Below are 21,465 nucleotides of genomic sequence, written 5' to 3'. Positions count from 1 at the left end.
GCATCATAGAGCCTGGGTGCATGGGCTGGAGGCGTACATCAAGGTCATCTGCCAGCTTCTTGACAACGGTGAACTTGTCGAGGAAGCCGACGAGGACCTCGTTGAACAAGGAGACAAAGCTGTTGTCCAAGAGGCCTCTCGCCCTGGCAGCCTCAAGCACGACCTAGAGACATTCCTCGGTGCCAGGCCGTAGTCTGACGTCGTGGACCATCTGGCACAGACGGTTGATGCCCGCGCTCATTGCCTCCATGGGTCTAGCTTCTAGTCAACTGATCTTGCGATTGGAGTGACCACTCTTGCCCTTGGTTACGGTGCATAGGTGCGTAGGATTTCATAGATTGGACTGGCGGGGAGCCTTTATATGAGAAGTGCAGACTGTGTTGCATTCATGTGTGTGTTGGCCACCTACTCCTCGACCCTCCCTCCATTCCGGTGCAGTATAGTCATCTCACCGAGACCAAGTTGGGGCAAAACAAGAGAAGTTTGATGTTTACTGGTTTATTGGTCCCCTTTGCATTTTGCGCCAACTTTTGACCTTTGATTTAACTAATAAAATGTTAATGCATGTAACCAAAAATAATATCATTGGAAACTATGTACAAATACAAATCCAATGATACGATTTTTGGTGACATGTATTATTATTATTTTAGTTAAATCTATGGTCAAATTTTGGCACAAAGTACTAAGGGGACCAACAAACCAGGACGGAGGTAGGAGTTGTATTTTCTAATTAATGCCATCGCATAAAGAGAATTGAGCACTGCATGTTGTGCTAAGTATTCTCAAGTCATTGAATGCATACGCACCCCACATCTCCTATTGGGTGATTTCTTTTTTCATGGCAAAAAACAGGGAACGAGGTGCATAGTTAATGCACCACGCCTAAAAGTTTCGGGATTATTTGGTTTTCGTAACGTGACTAATGCACCAGTAAGAAGGGAGTACAATAGTAGTCTTTGATTGCATTTTTTTGTTGGTAGATTACCAAGCTGACCGCTCGGTGAGTACAATAGTAGTCTGATTGATGAGATTTCAGATTTGAGCCATCTACCGGAAGGGAGAGTGTATAATATCATCGGGAACTACGTTCAAAACTGAATAAAACAATACTCCATGTATTTATTTACAGAGGGAGTAGTAATTTTTTGTGACCTGCATACTAGATATTGCTAGTCAAATACTAAATCCAGATGGACGTGGTAGTACTACTAAATCTAGATGGTGGTGCTAGTACTAGTAGCAGTACTACCAACATAGTAGTACTGTACTACCCGTTGGTGAAATTATTACGTGCTGCTCCTCATAGTGAAGTGACAAGACCCCGCGCCGGAGATGACACCTGAGTGTAGGCGCCGTGTTTGGCATATCAAAGTCAGCCTCACCGTGTGTAGTCACTATCATCATGGCTGTAGAGCTAGCCTACTTACAACTAGCCGTGTTCGACATAATTTCCCGTGTGTCGCCACGAGTATCTCTACTCTTTTCTTATACGAGTAAGATGCCCGTGCATTGCACGGAACACCAATATTGGGGGTGGATGGCGTCGGCATCGATCATCGCGCCAGATTGTTCCATGGCCTTCTAAATGTGGTGGGGAAGAGATAAGGCTGATTGTGAGAGATAAGGAGTTGTTTGTAAATAGGGAACATGTGCGGGCATATTTTTGCAAAACTGCAGTAGTTTGCTTTGTATGCGTCAGATCTAGATCTGACAACTATTGGTGAAAGATGGCAGGAACACCATCATCACCAACTCAGGACCTCTTTGATTCGCAGGATTTTGAAAACACAGGAATAGGAAAAGTATAGGATTGGAGTGTCATGCTCACTTGAATCCGATGGGATTAGCAAGGAGCGTTTGATTTCACGGGAAAAGCAAAGGAATTGTAAAAAGTGGTTAGAGTGGATGTTTGAAAGCACAAGTGCTCCCTGGGTGATTTTTGCAATTAATGTCATCATATCTCTTGTTGGACTAATACTTTTATCTAGTATATTTCAATGAGTTCAACAAAGGCGTGGCATGGACAAGAGGATGTGGAACCCCTTCAAGAAGCTAAGGACAAGGATTGGTAAAAGCTCAAGACTCTACATTTTCATTTCAGTGATCCAAGATCACATTGAGTCCATAGTAAAGACAATACTATTAAAAGAGGATGAGGTGTTGCTTAATGGCTTGCTTGCTCAAAGTGCTTAGTGATATGCTCCAAAGCCCTCAACCACTGTCTCATTTCCACATATGTCCCAAACCAAATGTCAAACTCGACCCCACCAGTTTGATCTATCCAGCGCCACCGAGTTCACTTGACATAGCCACTGCCAGAAACCCTAATCAATTAGGTGTCACCGATGGGATCTCGGTCTCACCAAGATGGGCTTGCAAACTCTCTCTTGCCTGTAGCAACTATTTCGGTCTCACCGAGATATGCAGTCGGTCCCATCGAGTTCGCCTGACCAAATCTCTATTTTGCTTATTACCAAAATCGGTCTCATCGAGTTTGTGTAATCGGTCAAACCGAGTTGAGGTTTTACCCTAACCCTAGCACATCAGTCCCACCGAGTTGATCATATCAGTCCCAACGAGAACTCTAACGTTCACATTTTAAACCATATCGGTCTGACAGAGTTTCTCAATTCGGTCCAACCGAGTTTAGTGAATTGTGTGTAACGGCTAGATTTTGTGTGGAGGCTATATATACCCCTCCACCCATCCTCCATTCGTGGAGAGAGCCATCAGAACGTGCCTACACTTCTAGCATTCATTTTCTGAGAGAGAACCACCTACTCATGTGTTGAGACCAAGATATTCCAATCCAACCACAAGAATCTTGATCTCTAGCCTTCCCCAAGATGCTTTCCACTCAAATCATATTTCCACCATATTCAAATCTGTAAGAGAGAGTTGAGTGTTGGGGAGACTATCATTTAAAGCACAAGAGCAATGAGTTCATCATCAACACACATCTATTTCCTTTTGGAGAGTGGTGTCTCCTAGATTGGTTAGGTGTCACTTGGGAGCCTCCGATAAGCATTGTACATCCACGTTGATTGAGACTCCAACCCACGAAGGGTAACGGTTGCGCGAGTCCATGGAGGGCTCCACCCACGAAGGGTCCACGAAGAAGCAACCTTGTCTATCCCACCATGGCCATCGCCCACGAATGACTTGCCTCACTAGCGGTAGATCTTCACGAAGTAGGCGATCCCCTTGCCCTTACAAAGTCCTTGATTCAACTACACAATCTTGTCGGAGGCTCCCAAGTGACACCTAGCCAATCTAGGAGACACCACTCTCCAAGAAGTAACAAATGGTGTGTTGATGATGAACTTCTTGCTCTTGCACTTCAAATGATAGTCTCCCCAACACTCAACTCTCTCTCATAGGATTGGATTTGGTAGAAAGAAGATTTGAGTGGAAAGCAACTTGGGGAAGGCTAGAGATCAAGATTCATATGGTAAGAATGGAATATCTTGGTCTCAACACAAGTGTAGATGGTTCTCTCTCAGAAAATATAGGTTGGAAGTGTAGGTTTGTTCTGATGGCTCTCTCCACGAATGAAGAGGAGGTGGAGGGGTATATATAGCCTCCACAAAAAATCTAACCATTACACATAACTTTCCAAACTCGGTGGGACCGAATGGTTAAACTCGGTCGGACCGATTCAGCAAAGCTAGTGACCGTTAGGGTTTTCGGGGGGACCAACATGCAACTCGGTAGGACCAATATGATTAGGGTTAGGGCATAATGTAATCTCGGTGAGACCGATTACACAAACTCGGTGAGACCGATTTTAGTAATAAGCTAACCAGAGAGATGGTCAGGTAACTCGGTGGGACCGATTTCTCATTTCGGTGAGACCGAAACGTTACGAAGGGAGTACAGAGAGTTTACATTGCAATCTCGGTGGGACCGATCACTCATCTCGGTGAGACCGAAATGCTACGAAGGGAAACAGAGAGATTACAACCCCATCTTGGTGATACCGAGATCCCTATCGGTGAGACCGATTTGCCTAGGGTTTGTGGCAGTGGCTATGACATTTGAAACTTAGTGGCGCCGGATAGAAAGAATCGGTGGGGCCGAGTTTGACTTTTGGTTTAGGTCATATGTGGATGTGAGAAAGTAGTTGAGGGTTTTTGGAGCATATCACTAAGCATTTTGAGCAAGAACCTCATTAAGCAACACCTCATCCCTCCTTGATAGTATTGGCTTTTCCTATAGACTTAATGTGATCTTGGATCACTAAAATAGAAAATGTAGAGTCTCGAGCTTTGAGCTTGAGCCAATCCTTTGTCCTTAGCATTTTGAGGGGTCCACTTTTCTCATCCATGCCATGCCAATCATTGAGCTTTCCTGAGATATTAATCTTGAAATAGCATTAGCTCAATGAGCTATATGTTGTTAGCAATTACCAAAAGCACCTAGGGATAGTTGCACTTTCAATCTCCCCCTTTTTGGTAATTGATGACAACATATAGATCAAAGCTTCAACAAATGATAATAAGAGTGAAAAACATTGTCGCTTTGAGAAGTATGTGAAAAGCAAGAGCTCCCCCTAAATTTGTGCATAGTTTAAGATTTGCTTTGGACTGCAAATGCACAAGGAGTTAGGATCATGGGTTACTCTTCCATGTCACATACATCTTGGTGGAGCGCTCAAAATGATAATAATTAAAATACATGCACTCACCACCAAGCAAAGTGAATAATCATATGGAAAGGATAATGTCATCCAACAAGCATTAAGGTAGCATATGATCAAAACACATGATCATCTAAGCAGGCACAAAGTATAAAGTATCTCAACCAAGCAAATAACTGAAGTTTAACCACCAAACAAAAAGAGAGAATAAAAAGCAATGCTCTCTCTCGAAGCCTATGATCTATACATTTTCTCCCTTTGGCAACAAGTTACCAAAAAGTTCATAAAAAATGCACAGTGCTAGATCAACACTCACGCTTGGTCTTCAGGTGGTGGTGTAGACAGAACTCCAAGAACGAAGGCATCAGTCGATGTAGATGGAGCTGGTGGAGTAGATGCTGGAGCCGGTGGCACTGAAGCTGTAGCTGGTGCAGATGAAGTATCTCTGGTGTCTAGAATAGGCACTGCAGCAGACCTCTGACCTCTGGGCACTCTAGCAAAAGCATCAGTGGTTGTCTTGCCCTTCTTCTCCTCCACTTCATCCTGAAGTTTCTCAACGACTGACTGGATCTCAGTGACCTTCACATCCAAGTCATAGAACTTCTGCTCCACGATCCTCTCCAAGCTCTCTTGGTTTTGAGTCAGGGTGGCCAGTCCCTTCTCAATCCTCAGTGTGGTGGCAATCAAGTAGCCAAGCTGATCTTGCTTGCTCTTCAGAAGGTACTGAGATGCTTCTTCGGTAGTTGGCATCCTTGCAGCCTTTTCAGCCTTTGCCTTCTCCTTCTTGGCTTGTGCATGCACAAAAGATGGTTCATTTTCATCCATCACCACAGTGTTGTCCTCAAAGTCTGGGTAGATGGGCAAGTGCTCCTTGTCCAGCAGATATGTGCCAGTGCCCATCTTGGAGTGGATCAACTCTTGGATCTGTGGGGCATACCTACAACTTCTCTTTTGATCTGTAGCTGTCCTCTTTATGGTTTCCACTATTAGGCTCATGACTTTGAACTTCTGCGGGACATCAAAGATGTGAAGCAAATTAATTACATGGCCTCTGATCATCTTGTGATCACCTGACTTTGGCAAGAGAGTGTGCCTAAGGATCAAGTTGATAGTTGGGAAGCCTGAGAGAAGGTAATGTACAGATCCAAACTTGTGTGTCTCAAGAGCAGCATCTGGGATCTCCTTGTACATGTGTGCCATGGTGTTGTGATCCTTCTTCTTGTTGGCATAGACATCCAGGTCATCTTCACTCTCTTCTGGGGCATTGATCAACTTAGCCCATTCTGCAACTGTGGACAGGTACCTAGTACCTTCAGACATCCAAACAATCCTTCCATCTGGGTAGAAGTGAGCTGTGGAGTAGAACTGCATGATGAGCTCATAGTTCCATTTTGTGAGCTTCTGAGCCACAAACTCATCAACTCCACAAGCCTTGAAGATGTCATATACACCAGGGAAGTGATCCTCATTTTCCTCAATGAATGACCAATTGACCCATCTCATGTCACACACTATGAGCTTCTTGTCAAGCAAGATGGTCTCATAGAAGTCCTGCTCTTCCTTTGTATGGAACCTGTAGTCCACAGCAGTCCTTCTCCTGGTGGCATATGGATCAGACTCTCTCCATAGACTTATACCAAAGCCCTTCCTGACTTTCATGTTCTCTACAACTGGATGAGCATCATTGTGGTCTGAAATTTTTGGCTTCAACTTCCTCAAGACAACAGAATCATCTTCTTCGTACATTGCAGCTTCAGGCATTGGGGCCTTGTTCTTCTCTGCTACTGGGATGTTCCTGGTGCTCCTCTTGGGTGCAGTTTTGGGTTTTGGAGCAGCTGGCTTAGGAGTTCCTTTGGGCTTAGATGGAGCAGGCCCTGATCTTATGGCATCTCCCATAATCTTCTGAGCTTTAGGTGCTGGTGCAACATCCTCTTCCTCTTCCTCTTCTTCAGAGTCTTTCATGATTGAAGATCTCCCAAGTACTCTAGCAGTGGTCTTCTTGACCCTCTCTTTCCTTTTCTTTTCGGCCACAACCTACTCTTTGGGTGCAGATCCCAAAGTCTCTTGAGTAGATGCTCTGGCTTTAGACATTGGAGCTCTCTTGGCAGGAATCTTTTGCTTCATCCCTGGCTTGGTGGCAGCAGCTGTGCCATATTCCTTCTTCGGGACTTTCCTCTTTGAGGTGGTTTCTTCTTCCTCAGCCACATAGTCCTCATCCTCTAACTCTGAGGTTCTTTTCTTGCTGGCCCTTGTGGCAGCCTTTGGCAGATTGCTGGGTGTGCTCCTGCTGCCATCATCTGAGCTGCTAGAGGGACTAGTGCCCCCACTCAAGTGAACCTGCTCCTCGGACTTGTTCTGTCTGTCACTCTGATCTGACATGATGCAAACACTGACAGCAGACCCTGTGAATAGATTATAGATGAGGTAGAGTGGATGAGCATCACAAAGTACAGAGGTTTTTGCAAAAGAATGAATTAAAAACTTAGTTTTAGTTTTCCACAGAAAGCATTTCGGATCTACCGATTTGCAAACTCGGTGATACCGAAGCAGCTTTTGGAACCTAAACTAGTGAACTCGGTTAGACCGAGTCACAGTTCGGTGGCACCGAGACTGCTAGGGTTTCACAAAGTGCTGAACTCGGTCACACCGATTTGCAATTCTCGGCCAGACTGAGAATCACATGTGCAATGGCCTGAGCCAAATCGGTGGAACCGATTTCATCAACTCGGTCGGTCTGAGATGGTTTCGACGGAAACCTAACCTTGAATTTTCAATTCATGACTAAACTACAGAGTGTTTTCAATGGATAGAACGATCTCAATCGTGGCAAGATAGATGGTAAAGCAATGTGCTGGGGAATCGGAGTTAGAACATCACAAAGTTCAAGTCGATACCCTAGTTCGGCGATGAACTTGCTACGGGGTAACGGCGGAGATGATCCCGTTGACGGCGGCGGAGACCAGCGACAAGAGGCGGCTGGCGATGAGGAGGATGATCCGGAGACCCAGGGAGGCAGAGCAGGCTAAGCGTGAGCGAGGAGGTTCAGAAAGTTTTCCAAGATTTGACCCGTGGATATATATATAGCCTGACCCTGTCGGTGTGACCGAGTGGAACAACTCGGTGGCACCGAGATTCATAACTGCAAGCAGTTACTGAAACTCGGTGTGACCGAAAAGTTCAACTCGGTTGCTTCGAGATTGAAAACCTAGATTGACTTAGTGATCTCGGTATGACTGAAATGGATGAACTGGTCAGACCCAAACACACAAAGAAGTTTTGGAAGTTTAAGTCTATGACGTATCGAGGACTCCGAGTGCTCCTCACACAGAGTGGTTCGAATCTGACTTGATCAAACTTTGTGATGCAACATGAATAGAGTTTGAGATGAGAAAATCATAGATAGCTAGAGAAGGTTCTTAGGCATTCTTGTCCATCCACTTGGCCAAAAGAAAAGGAAACCAATCATTCAAAACAACAAGTGGATGTCCTCGAATGAGTAAATTATGCAACCAACATGCTCACACAATAAAATGACAAATGAAATATGTGGCAAAGCATGCACAGACAATTCTAGCATCTATCAAGCAATTGGCGATGACTAGGTCATCTATATATGAGTATATTGACTTAGGAGTCAAATGAGAACATTTTATCATAGGTCATACTCATCATTTAAGCACCAGTGGGTTACCACTTTTACATAAAGTGTTATTCTGTTCACACCATTAGAGTTGCTTTAACTCAATTGTTAGAGCAAAGCTCCCCCTAGATGTGATATCCTGCCTAAGAGGGATGAACTAACCTTGGGTGTTGTCGATGATGACTTCATGTAGGTGTTGAAGATGCGGATGCTCTAAGTTGATGTAGATCATCCGGAGCTATCCTTCGGAGTGAGTTGCACTTTCAATACCTACACGGGTTAGTCCCACAAGGAACAAACAAGGATATCCATATACATAGAGTGATGCACACACAAGATGATGTCTATGAGAGCATTAGGTTACCTTGTCCCTTGTCTTACCAACAAGAGGGTTTGTGAATCCTTGAACTAGTGCAAGATGTGGAAGTTGATTGCACTTGTTCTTGCCAAAATGATAAGAGTGAAGTATGTTGGCGGAGTCACCCTCAAGAACTCTCTAGTTCTTCTTCTTCGGGATCCACACCATCTTGATGGGAATCCTCAGAGTTGTAGTTGTACTTGATGAAGTGGAACTTGATGTAGTCTTGGTAACCCACTTGACCAAGGCCTTAGGAGCTTCTTCAAATGCATCAATCTCCTCTTGAAGCTTGTCCTTGCCTTTTTCCTTGTGGTCTTGTGGTGGAAGATCATCTTGAGCTTGTGTCCCCTTGAAAGAAGTAGGATCATACTTCTCTTGTTGAGGAACAAACTTCGTCTTGGGGTATTGATCTTCTTCCCACTCAACTCCATTCCCATTGTACTTTCGTTCAAAACCAATACCTTGATTCTTCCGGTGCCTTCCTTGCTTGCGTACAATTTCCTCGAATTGCTTACTCCCGGCAAGGCTCTTGTAAACACCTTTCTCTATGATTCCCTTCAATAAGCTATTTTCTTTCTCAAGTGTAACTTGGCTAAGAGAATCATTAGTGGAATCAAGAGAACTACTAGAAGCAACAATATTGGATTTAGCATGATTATTGTTACTACTAGAAGAAGAATCTTTTTTTTCTTGTTACTAGACTTGACTTGAGGCATGTAAGTGGATAAGAGTAAACGCTTGGCAATGTAAGAAGAACTTTTCTTGCGAAGATCATCATTGATTGCCTTTAAGAACTCATGCTCTTGCTCAGGATTGAGCTTCTCAAAACGTAATTTCTCATGAGTCCTTAAAAGTTCTCGATGATCTCCTAAGATAGTTTCATGAGCTAACTTAAGAGTGTTTAGTTCTTTAGTTAGAGACTCAATCTTCTCCTTATCATTGTCATTCGTTTCATCTTGATTAGCATGATTAATTGACGTTTCATCATAGTATTCATCACTAGAGTTGTCAAAAAGTAAATCATCATCACCTAACAAGTCATCTTCATCACTATTGAAATCAACATACTCGGGGTGTGATACCTTTGGGCCTTTGGCCATGAAGCATCTTCCAATTTCTTCATTTGGTGAATCAAATATGTCGTAGGAGTTGGTTGACACAAGTGCTAGACCGGCAACACCTTCATCTTGAGTATATTCGGAGTCGGAGTGATAGCTTCTCTCGGAGTCATTGTCGGAGACGGAGCCGGATACCCATTCACCAACATGAGCTTGATGTCTTCATTTTGTGTAGCTCCTTGATGACTTGTCCTTCCTTTCCGAATCCTTGCTTCTCTGGGAGGGTATTTGTTCATAACGATCATCCCTACTCCTTCTCTCCCTCGATGGTGATTCTTCTCTTCTAGTTCTTCTTTTGGGAGAATCTTCTCTTCTCTTGTGGGGAGCCGTACACTCATTGGAGTAGTGTCCATGTCTTCCACAATTGTAGCAGTTTCACTCTCGACTAGAAGATCTTTTGTCATTGTAGGACCTTGACTTGGAACTTTTCTCTTTGCTTCTATTCTTGTAGAACTTGTTGAAGTTCCTCACCATTAGGCTCAATTCTTCATTGAAGGTTTGTTTCTCACTTGATGACGTGGGAGCTTCACATGAGGCTTTGTAAGCACCACTTGACTTGTTATGGAGCTCCTCCTTATCCTTGAGTGACATCTCATGAGCAACAATTCCTCCAATGACTTCTGTTGGCTTGAGATCTTTGTAATTTGGCATCATTTGGATCAATGTGCATATGTTATCGTATTTTCCATCCAAGGCTCTTAGGATCTTGATGATGAATTTTTCGGTCATCTCTTCACTTCCTAAGCCAACAATCTCATTTGTGATAAGAGTAAGCCTAGAGTACATTTCAGTGACACCTTCACCATCCTTCATTTTGAACTTGTCAAGTTGAATTTGAAGCACATCCAACTTGGATTCCTTGACGGAGTCGGTACCTTCGTGCATATCAATCAAAGTATCCCAAATTTCCTTTGCATTCTCAAGACGGCTGATTTTGTTGAATTCTTCGGGGCACAATCCGTTGAAGAGGATATCACAAGCTTGAGCATTGTATTGCAGCATCTTCAACTCTTCCGTGGTAGCTTCATGATTCGGTTCTCTCCCATCAAATAATTCACCTTGCAAGCCAACACACACAATAGCCCAAACGGCGGGGTTATGTCCAAGAATATGCATTTTCATCTTATGCTTCCAACTAGCAAAATTAGTACCATCAAAGTAAGAACCTCTACGGTGGTAATTTCCCTTGCTAGATGGCATACTGTCCTAGGTTGTGAAACCAAGGCTATGACTTCCAAAAGCTATGAAAATCAAGGAAAATGGAGACCAAAGCTCTAATACCACTTGTAGGATCGAAAGTATGTCTAGAGGGGGGGGGGTGATTAGACTACTTGACTAAATAAAAATCTAGCCTTTTCCCAATTTAGTTCTTGATAGATTTTAGCAACTTTGGACAAGTCAAGCAATCTTAACACAATTCAAGCAAGCATGCAAAGAGAATATGAGCAGCGGAAAGTAAAGCATGTAACCTGCAAGAATGTAAAGGGAAGGGTTTGGAGGATTTAAACGCAATTGGAGACACGGATGTATTTGTCATGGTTCCGATAGGTGGTGCTATCGTACATCCACGTTGATGGAGACTTCAACCCACGAAGGGTAACGGTTGCGCGAGTCCACGGAGGGCTCCACCCACGAAGGGTCCATGAAGAAGCAACCTTGTCTATCCCACCATGGCCATCGCCCATGAAGGACTTGCCTCACTAGCGGTAGATCTTCATGAAGTAGGCGATCACCTTGACCTTACAAACACCTTGGTTCAAATCCACAATCTTGTCGGAGGCTCCCAAGTGACACCTAGCCAATCTAGGAGACACCACTCTCCAAGAAGTAACAAATGGTGTGTTGATGATGAACTCCTTGCTCTTGTGCTTCAAATGATAGTCTCCCCAACACTCAAGTCTCTCTCATAGGATTGGATTTGGTAGAAAGAATATTTGAGTGGAAAGCAACTTGGGGAAGGCTAGAGATCAAGATTCATATGGTAAGAATGGAATATCTTGGTCTCAACACAAGTGTAGGTGGTTCTCTCTCAGAAAATATAGGTTGGAAGTGTAGGTTTGTTCTGATGGATCTCTCCACGAATGAAGAGGAGGTGGGAGGAGGTGGAGGGGTATATATAGCCTCCACACAAAATCTAATCGTTACACATAACTTTCCAAACTCGGTGGGACCGAATGGTTAAACTCGGTCAGACCGATTCAGCAAAGCTAGTGACCGTTAGGGTTTTCGATGGGACCGATATGCAACTCGGTAGGACTGATATGATTAGGGTTAGGGCATAACATAATCTCGGTGAGACCGATTACACAAACTCGGTGAGACCGATTTTGGTAATAAGCTAACTAGAGAGTTGGTCAGGTAAACTTGGTGGGACCGATTGCTCATTTCGGTGAGATCGAAACGTTACGAAGGGAGAATAGAGAGTTTACATTGCAATCTCGGTGGGACTGATCGCTCATCTCGGTGAGACCGAAATGTTTCGAAGGGAAACAGAGAGATTACAACCCCATCTCGGTGAGACCGAGATCCCTATCGGTGAGACCGATTTTCCTAGGGTTTGTGGCAGTGGCTATGAAATTTGAAACTCGATGGCGCCGGATAGAAAGAATCGGTGAGGCCGAGTTTGACTTTTGGTTTAGGTCATATGTGGACGTGAGAAAGTAGTTGAGGGTTTTTGGAGCATATCACTAAGCATTTTGAGCAAGAACCTCATTAAGCAACACCTCATCCCTCCTTGATAGTATTGGCTTTTCCTATAGACTCAATGTGATCTTGGATCACTAAAATAGAAAATGTAGAGTCATGAGCTTTGAGCTTGAGCCAATCCTTTGTCCTTAGAATTTTGAGGGGTCCACTTTTCTCATCCATGCCATGCCAATCATTGAGCTTTCCTGAGATATTAATCTTGAAATAGCATTAGCTCAATGAGCTATATGTTGTTAGGAATTACCAAAACCACCTAGGGATAGTTTCACTTTCAATCGTCGTTCTGAATTTTCTCCTAAATCTCATGAGGGTTTCCTACTCGGTTATGGCTCAAACTCTCACGCCTACCGTGTCTACAACAATTTCACCCGAAAGGTTGAAGAGACAGTAGATGTGAAGTTTGATGAATATAATGGCTCACAAGTAGAGCAATTGCCAATTGATGTAGGAGAGAAATACCCTTCGGAAGCAATCCAGGACTTGCCTATTGGCAAGATTCGTCCAACGGAGGTGATGGAGAGTACCTCGTCCGTCCAAGTGGAAGCTTCTACCTCACGACAAGGTGAACCAAGAGTTGACACGGAGGCATCCACTAGTGGGACGCGTCAATATGAAGAAAAGGAGGAAGTACACCAAGATGAACCTCATCAACCTCCTTCTCCACCTTGACAAGAGGACAACAACACCAACAACGAAGAAGGCCAAGAGGAAGAACAAGATGATGAAGAAGGTGTTCCACCCCGACCCAAAGAAAAGCTCTCACGAGTTCGAGCAAGAGTGTCACAAGACCATCCCATCGAACAAATCTTCAATGATATCCAAACCGGGAGAGTCACTCGCGCTAAAACTCGTTTGGCTAATTTTTGTGAACACTATTCATTCATCTCTCGCATTGAACCTATGAAGGTTGAAGAAGCATTGGAAGATCTGGATTGGATAAATGCCATGCACGAAGAGTTACACAACTTTGAGAGGAACCAAGTGTGTACATTGGTTGAGAAGCCCAAAAACAACCACAACATCATCGGTACCAAATGGGTGTTTTGCAACAAGCAAGACGAAGATGGACAAGTCGTTCGCAACAAAGCACATCTCGTCGCCCAAGGCTACACCCAAGTCAAAGGTATGGACTATGGTGAGACATATGCCCCCGTTGCTAGACTTGAGTCCATCCGCATCTTACTTGCCTATGCAAATCACCATGATATTACCTTGCACCAAATGGACATTAAAAGTGCTTTTCTAAATGGTGAAATTGAGGAGGAAGTTTATGTTAAACAACCTCCCAGCTTTGTTAATCCTAAGAAACCCGACCATGTTTACAAACTTCACAAAGCTCTTTATGGTCTTAAACAAGCTCCTAGAGCGTGGTATAAATGCTTGACCAAATTCCTTATTGAAAAAGGCTTTGAGATTGGAAAAATTGATTCCACTCATTTTACTAAAAGGGTTAATTGTGAATTATTTGTGTGCCAAATTTATGTTGATGATATCATATTTGGTTCAACTAACCCTCATTTTAGTGAAAAGTTTGGAAAGCTAATGTCGGAGAAGTTTGAGATGTCTATGATGAGTGAACTCAAGTTCTTTCTTGATTTCCAAATCAAGCAAACTAAGGAGTGTACCTTTGTTTCCCAAACAAAGTATACCAAGGACTTATTCAAGAAGTTCAACATGCAAGAATGCAAAGGTATGAATACACCCATGCCTAATAGTGGACATCTTTACTTGACCAAGGATGGCAAACCGGTTGACCAAAAGGTCTATCGCTCTATGATTGGTTCATTGTCATATCTATGTGCCTCCCGTCCCAATATTATGCTAAGTGTGTGCATGTGTGCACGATATCAAGCGGCCCCCAAAGAATGTCATCTTAAGGCCGTGAAAAGGATAGTGAGATACTTAATTCATACACCAAATTTGGCATTTGGTATCCTAAGAGGTCCTCTTTTGATCTTGTTGGCTACTCCGATTCGTACTATGACGGTGACAAGGTTGATAGAAAGTCCACTTCGGGTACTTTTCAATTTCTTGGTAGATCTCTTGTGTCTTGGTCCTCCAAGAAACAAAACTCGGTATCCTTATCCACCACTGAAGCGGAATACATTACCGCCGGTTCATGTTGTGCTCAATTACTTTGGATGACCCAAACTCTTAAAGATTATGGCATATATGTGAAACATGTTCCATTGCTTTGTGACAATGAAAGTGCTATTAAGATTGCTCACAATCCCGTGTAACATTCTCGAACTAAGCATATTGAAGTTCGTCATCATTTCATTCGAGATCATGTTGCTAAAGGGGACATTGATCTTAAGCATGTTCGTACCGATAAGCAATTGGCGGATATATTCACCAAATCGCTTGATGAGAAAGTATTTTTCTGTTTGAGATGTGAATTGAACATCATTGATGCCTCAAACTTGGAGTAGAAACTCAATTTGGATACATGCAAGGCATGAGCCTTTGACTAATCATTGATATTTCTCTTATGAAGATGATCATATGTCTTGGATATATACTTGAAACCTTGCATGCTATCTAACACTTGTAGGTACTTGGATGAATCTAATTCTATGACATTGCCACTCACTCACATCTTGAGCAATCTCTACATCACCAAGTCTCTACAATATGGTGGTTGAAGATAAGGAAGCATGAATCCTTTCAAACATATTCTTTGACAATTTCTCTATAGCAAATTTCATTTGGTATCAAACTTCATGATTGTCATTTTGGATACACAAGTGCTCTTCCTTGCAAAACTAACCCATGTAGGTAGATGAACTCAAACTACAAGTGGTGCTCCCATCTACATCAACTTTGAGCATCCCACACAACATTAGTGTGCGTCAGTCCTAAACAAACAGTTTTTCACCCCTTTCAGTGACGACATTTGGAACCGTCGCCAAGTGAGTGTGGGCGATAGGGGGGTCCTTCCCACACGACCCGGAAACCGTCGGGGATAGGGAGCCTTGATGCATACAGTTGTCCCTATATAACCATTTCCGATATCTCGAATATCCCAAATGCTTCATCCTTGCTACTCGTTTGTGCTCGCATTGCCATCGCAGTCGGAGTTTTGTGGTTCTGCCTAAAACCAGGCAGATTCTAGGCACGGGAGCTTTCCAGGCAGATTCTAGGCAGATTCCAGGCATGGGAGATTTACGATGCCTGGCACATCACAAACAGTTCATGATTATAAAGAGTGTACGATAGGTAGACAATCACACACCTTTAGTTTTCCCGCACCGTATGTGATAGTGTCTGACATCACACATGATTTGTGAACAGCAACGGTGTGCATGCTTGCACACGTTTCCTCTCTGTGAACCATCTCAGATTATGGTGTATATCGCAAACGTTTGTGTTTACCAACCGTGTGCCGTAATGACGTGCACAACATAATTTCGCCCTAATTTAATTGCTGCTATTTAAAATTGTACCTAATTTAAACTTGAAAGTAGGCTATAGCTTTATTCATATCCATCAGGTTCAAACAACCAATGCATTATTCGATTCACATGTACATATGTTTAAGAATTACATAAGCACCAAATAAAGAATGATGTACCAGGGTTCTATACTTGTACTATTACAGATGGTAAAGAAAGCGGCGACAAACATTCCAGTTGCTGAACAAGGTGAAGCGGAATGGCCCTATTGTGTTCTCCTGGATGCAGAAGGCACGCAGGACCCTAGTCCAACCCCTTGTGATGGCCAGCCACCAATCATGTAGTTTGAGAGGTAATCTTGAGTAAACTACTTCAGGATCCATTGCAAAAGAAAAAAGATTCAGATATTGTCATCTAACACAACTCATTACGGGAAGTAAAAAGAAGGCTACAGGGTTCTTACTTACCATCCTGCAGTTCACTGTTGTCTTGCATAAAGTGTAAACAAATAGTTCGATTGACATCTTTTGACCCATTTTACTAACAATCTTTATCAGTTTCCTCACTTGATGCTAGTTCATGAATATCTCATTGCCGCATGCGCAGAAAGGGTCGAAGTGTGGATCTTTGGCAATGATATATGTACCTAAAAGCACCAAGTTAATATTAGAAGCTAAACAAAAATTAAAAAATGATGTAGTACAACATTCCATCCATACCATTATATAAGATTTTATTACATGTATATCTGGACATCTTCAGAACATTAAGGTAACACTCTTCCTTGTTGCTATGTAGCCTGGGATTGCATATTTAGTCATTCAGTACAATGCATGTTGCTAAAGAACAATTGAAAAACGAAAAGGCATGTTAACTGCAATATCCTTAACAGCAACCAAATATCGTAATTCATAGTGGTATTGTTGAAACTGTTATTGATGAAATTGAACTGCACAGAAAATAGTTGCACATATAGAGCATCACATTGTCAAGAACTGAAATAAACAAGTCATAAGGACATCTCTAGGCGACCCTTAAAAAGTTAAAGGACTAAAACCCTTAGTGGATATATATACTCTAGCAATTTTTGGCCTTTTCTAGTCGATCCCCTAAACTTAAGGTTGTAAACTTCAATTTGATCAAGTTCAAAGCAGGTTCAACCGAAAGTAGCATGCATTCAAACATAAACATAGATAGTTTTGCATAACCAAACATAAAACATAAATTTAAACTAAGCTAAACTACTTTCGGTCGAAGTAGAGGTCGAGCCAATCCTTCCTCGTCATGTACGGTGTGCCGCGAGCCGGGTCCGGGCCAGTACCGTCGTTGGGGTCGTTGGAGAAGGCACTCCTCCACTCATCGACGTCGATCTCCTTGTCCTGGGGGCCCACCTCGACACCCTCCGTGCCCCCGTCGCTGCCGCCTTCGACCTCGTCATCAGAGGAGAGCGCGATAACCTCGCCGCCCTCCGTGCTGCCGTCCTCGCCGCCTTCGACCTCATCATCGTAGGAGAGCGCGATAACCTCGCCACCCTCCACGCTAGCAAAGATCGTCCGCTCCGCCTCCACGAGCTCTGGGTGCTGCCGACGAAGCTCTTGCATGTAGGCCTCGTCGGCGGCCTTGGCCTCGAGACGCTCCCATGCCTTGCGGTCCTCTCGCGCCATAGCCGAGCTCACCACTCCTAGCTCCGGCGGAACGAGGTGGACCGGACGTGTGCCGAAGGGGAAATTGAGCCTAGCCGCCGCGCCGTGGTAGCGGACCTGCCAGCGGTCGTACTCCATGGCCGCGAGCTTGGTCGTGTGGAAGCTACCGAGCCACCGGCGGGTGTGGGTCTCTTGATTTGTAATCTCGGCGACCCACGTCCCCCACCGCCGCTGCCGGACCCCGAGGTAGTACTTCGTCGGCTGCCAGGTCCGGGGGAGGATGGGGAAGTCCTCGAACCGGCATAGGGGCACGGCGGCGGCCGGATCGGGGGACCGGCGATGGTGGATCGGGCCCGCGGAGGATGACGGGGACACCTCAGTGGCCACCTTGCCGGCGTCGGGCGAAAAGGCGGTGATAAACCTCCTTCTGGCCATTGGCTACTCGAACTCCCCGGCACACAGGCAGAGGTTGAGGATGGAGGCGCCGACGATGGCGACGACCTACCAATGGTTTTGAGGGTTGTGTGTGTCTGTGTGAGCGGAGGTTGTGTTTGAGGAAATACTGCGGCAACTGAAAATTTTACTAGGTGGGAGTAACAAGGCGGGGCTACTAAAAATTTGGATCAAGGGCGAGCAAATATTTTTGAGATAGCGAGGGATGCAGAGGCAGGAGTAAAATGATGGTGCTACTGAAAATTTGAATCAAGGGACTAAAGCAGAGAGGGATGCAGAGGCGCGAGTTTTGGGGGTGCAAGCTAGTGTGCTTGACGCCCTGGCTGTGGACTGTAGCCGACGCACCTTCTCGCGTAAGCCATAGGCATACTATACACCGACGGTGCTCCAAGATATTTTGTACTACATCTCACACGGTTGGTGAGAATAAACTGTGTGGGATCTACTCGATTTGAATTACAAAATGGGGTCATAGCGGCAATGGACGGTGTTTGAATTGCTAGACGCTTTATCTGCAGTGAACATGCAACTGTATGTGTGTCGTAAAAGAATTGGAATTATTAGGGTTCGTTTGGACATTTCATAGATTAAACTGGTTTTCTAGCCACTTCAGGTGCACAATTCAAAATTAAACTACATGCACATGCTCCGATGCATACAAATTGGTTGAAAAATCAAATCTGTGTCCTTCAGTGCATGCTTAGGTCCCATGGAAGAAATGGGAATGAATTTTTTGGGGTTCGTTTGGCCTTTTTTATACATTAACTGGGTTTTCTAGGAATTTTATGTGCATAATTCAAATTTGAAAGACAAGCACATGCTCCAATGCACTAAAGTTGGTTGAAAAATCACATGTGTGTCCTTGGGTGAATTTCTAGGTCCCATGCAAGAGATGGGAATGAATTTCAAACACTAAGGCACTGTTGATTGCCGGAAAAACGTTGAGATACCTGGTTTTTAAATTCTAGTAAATCCAAAACTCGTCTGAAATTCATGAAACTTGGCATGCTATCATGGAGCGGCATCAACATGTCATGGTGAAAATTTTGTCCCATTTGGGGCAGGTTTGGGTATAAGCTTCTCACAAACCAGAGCTTCTCACAACAAGCATGATGGTTTCGATAGGGAACGTACCACCTTTGGGGACGAGACAATATCTGTTGCCTCTTATTGCTTTCAAAATTTTCTAGTGTCAACATAGAACAACAGGAGTGTTGTGTTCAATCTTGGAATTTTTCGGGGTTCGTTTGGCCTTTTTATACATTAATTGGGTTTTCTAGGCATTTTATGTGCATAATTCAAATTTGAACTACAAGCACATGCTCCAATGCACCAAAGTTGGTTGAAAAATGACATGTGTGTCCTTGGGTGAATTTCTAGGTCCCATGCAAGAGATGGGAATGAATTTCAAACACCAGGGCACTGTTGATTGCCGGCAAAACATTGAGATGCCTGGTTTTTAAATTCTAGTAAATCAAAAACTCATCTGAAATTCATGAAACTTTGCATGCTATCATGGAGCGGCATCAACATGCTGTGGTGAAAATTTTGTCCCATTTGGGGCAGGTTTGGGTATAAGCTTCTCACAAATCAGAGCTTCTCACAACAAGCATGATAGTTTCGATAGGGAATGTACCACCTTTGGGGACGAGATGATATATGTTGCCTCTTATTGCTTTCAAAAAATTTCTAGTGTCAACAAAGAACAACCGGAGTGTTGTGTTCAATCTTGGAATTTTCCGGGGTTCGTTTGGCCTTTTTTATACATTAACTGGGTTTTCTAGGCATTTTATGTGCATAATTAAAATTTGAACTACAAGCACATGCTCCAATGCACCAAAGTTGGTTGAAAAATCACATGTGTGTCCTTGGGTGAATTTCTAGGTCCCATGCAAGAGATGGGAATGAAATTCAAACACCATGGCTGTATTGATTGCCGGCAAAATGTTGAGATGCATGGTTTTTAAATTCTAGTAAATCCAAAACTCGTCTGAAATTCATGAAACTTGGCATGCTATCATGGAGCGGCATCAACACGCCGTGGTGAAAATTTTGTCCCATTTGGGGCAGGTTCGGGTATAAGCTTCTCACAACAAGCATGATGGTTTCGATAGGGAACATACCACCTTTGGTGACGAGATGATTTCCGGTGCCTCTTATTGCTTTCAAAAAATTTCTAGTGTCAACATAGAACAACAGGAGTGTTGTGTTCAATCTTGGAATTTTTCGGGGTTCGTTTGGCCTTTTTATACATTAACTGGGTTTTCTAGGCATTTTATGTGCATAATTCAAATTTGAACTACAAGCACATGTTCCAATGCACTAAAGTTGGTTGAAAAATCACATGTGTGTCCTTGGGTGAATTTCTTGGTCCCATGTAAGAGATGGGAATGAAATTCAAACACCAGGGCACTATTGATTTTCCGGCAAAACATTGAGATGCCTCGTTTTAAATTCTAGTGAATCCAAAACTCGTTTGAAATTCATGAAACTTGGCATGCTATCATGGAGCGGCATCAACATGCCATGGTAAAAAATTTGCCCGTTTGGGGCAGGTTCGGGTATAAGCTTCTCACAAACCAGAGCTTCTCGCAACAAGCATAATGGTTTCGATAGGTAACATCCCACCTTTGGGGACGAAATGATATCCATTGCCTCTTATTGCTTTCAAATATTTTCTAGTGTCAACATAGAACAACAAGAGTGTGCAATTTTTGTGATTTTTCGGGGTTTGTTTGGACATTTTTATGCATTAACTGGGTTTTCTAGGCATTTTATGTGCATAATTGAAATTTGAACTACAAGCACATGCTCCAATGCACTAAGGTTGGTTGAAAAATCTAATATGTGTCCTTGGGTGAATTTCTAGGTCCCATGCAAGAGATGAGAATGAAATTCAAACACCAGGGCACTGTTGATTGCCGACAAAACATTGAGATGCTTGGTTTTAAATTCTAGTAAATCCAAAACTCGTCTGAAATTCATGAAACTTGGCATGCTATCATGGAGCGGCATCAACGTGCCGTGTTAAAAAATTTGTCCCATTTGGGGCAGGTTTGGGTATATGCTTCTGTAACACTTACGATGCGGCTATATCTCCCTCGTGTCGGAGCACGACTTAGAGGCATAAACGCATAGTAGGCATGTCGCAAGGGGGGTAATCTTTACACACCCCATGTACTGAATAAGAAAGAGATAAAGAGCTGGCTTACACTCGCCACTTCACACAATACATAAATATAGCATTACATCATCCAGAATACAATCAAGGTCCGACTACGTAACCAACATAAGTAAAGACAACCCCAAATGCATAGATCCCCGATCGCCCCAACTGGGCTCCACTACTGATCATCCGGAAAAGAGACATAGTAACATCCCGAATCCTCGTCGAACTCCCACTTGAGTTCGGTAGCGTTCCCTACACTGGCATCATCGGCACCTGCATCTGGTTTTGGAAGTAATCTTTGAGTCACGGGGACTCAGCAATCTCACACCCTTGCGATCAAG

The sequence above is a fragment of the Triticum urartu genome, chromosome 4 (assembly GCF_003073215.2).
Source record: "Triticum urartu cultivar G1812 chromosome 4, Tu2.1, whole genome shotgun sequence".
In the NCBI taxonomy this organism is placed as follows: domain Eukaryota; kingdom Viridiplantae; phylum Streptophyta; class Magnoliopsida; order Poales; family Poaceae; genus Triticum; species Triticum urartu.
This window is presented reverse-complemented; position numbering follows the sequence as displayed.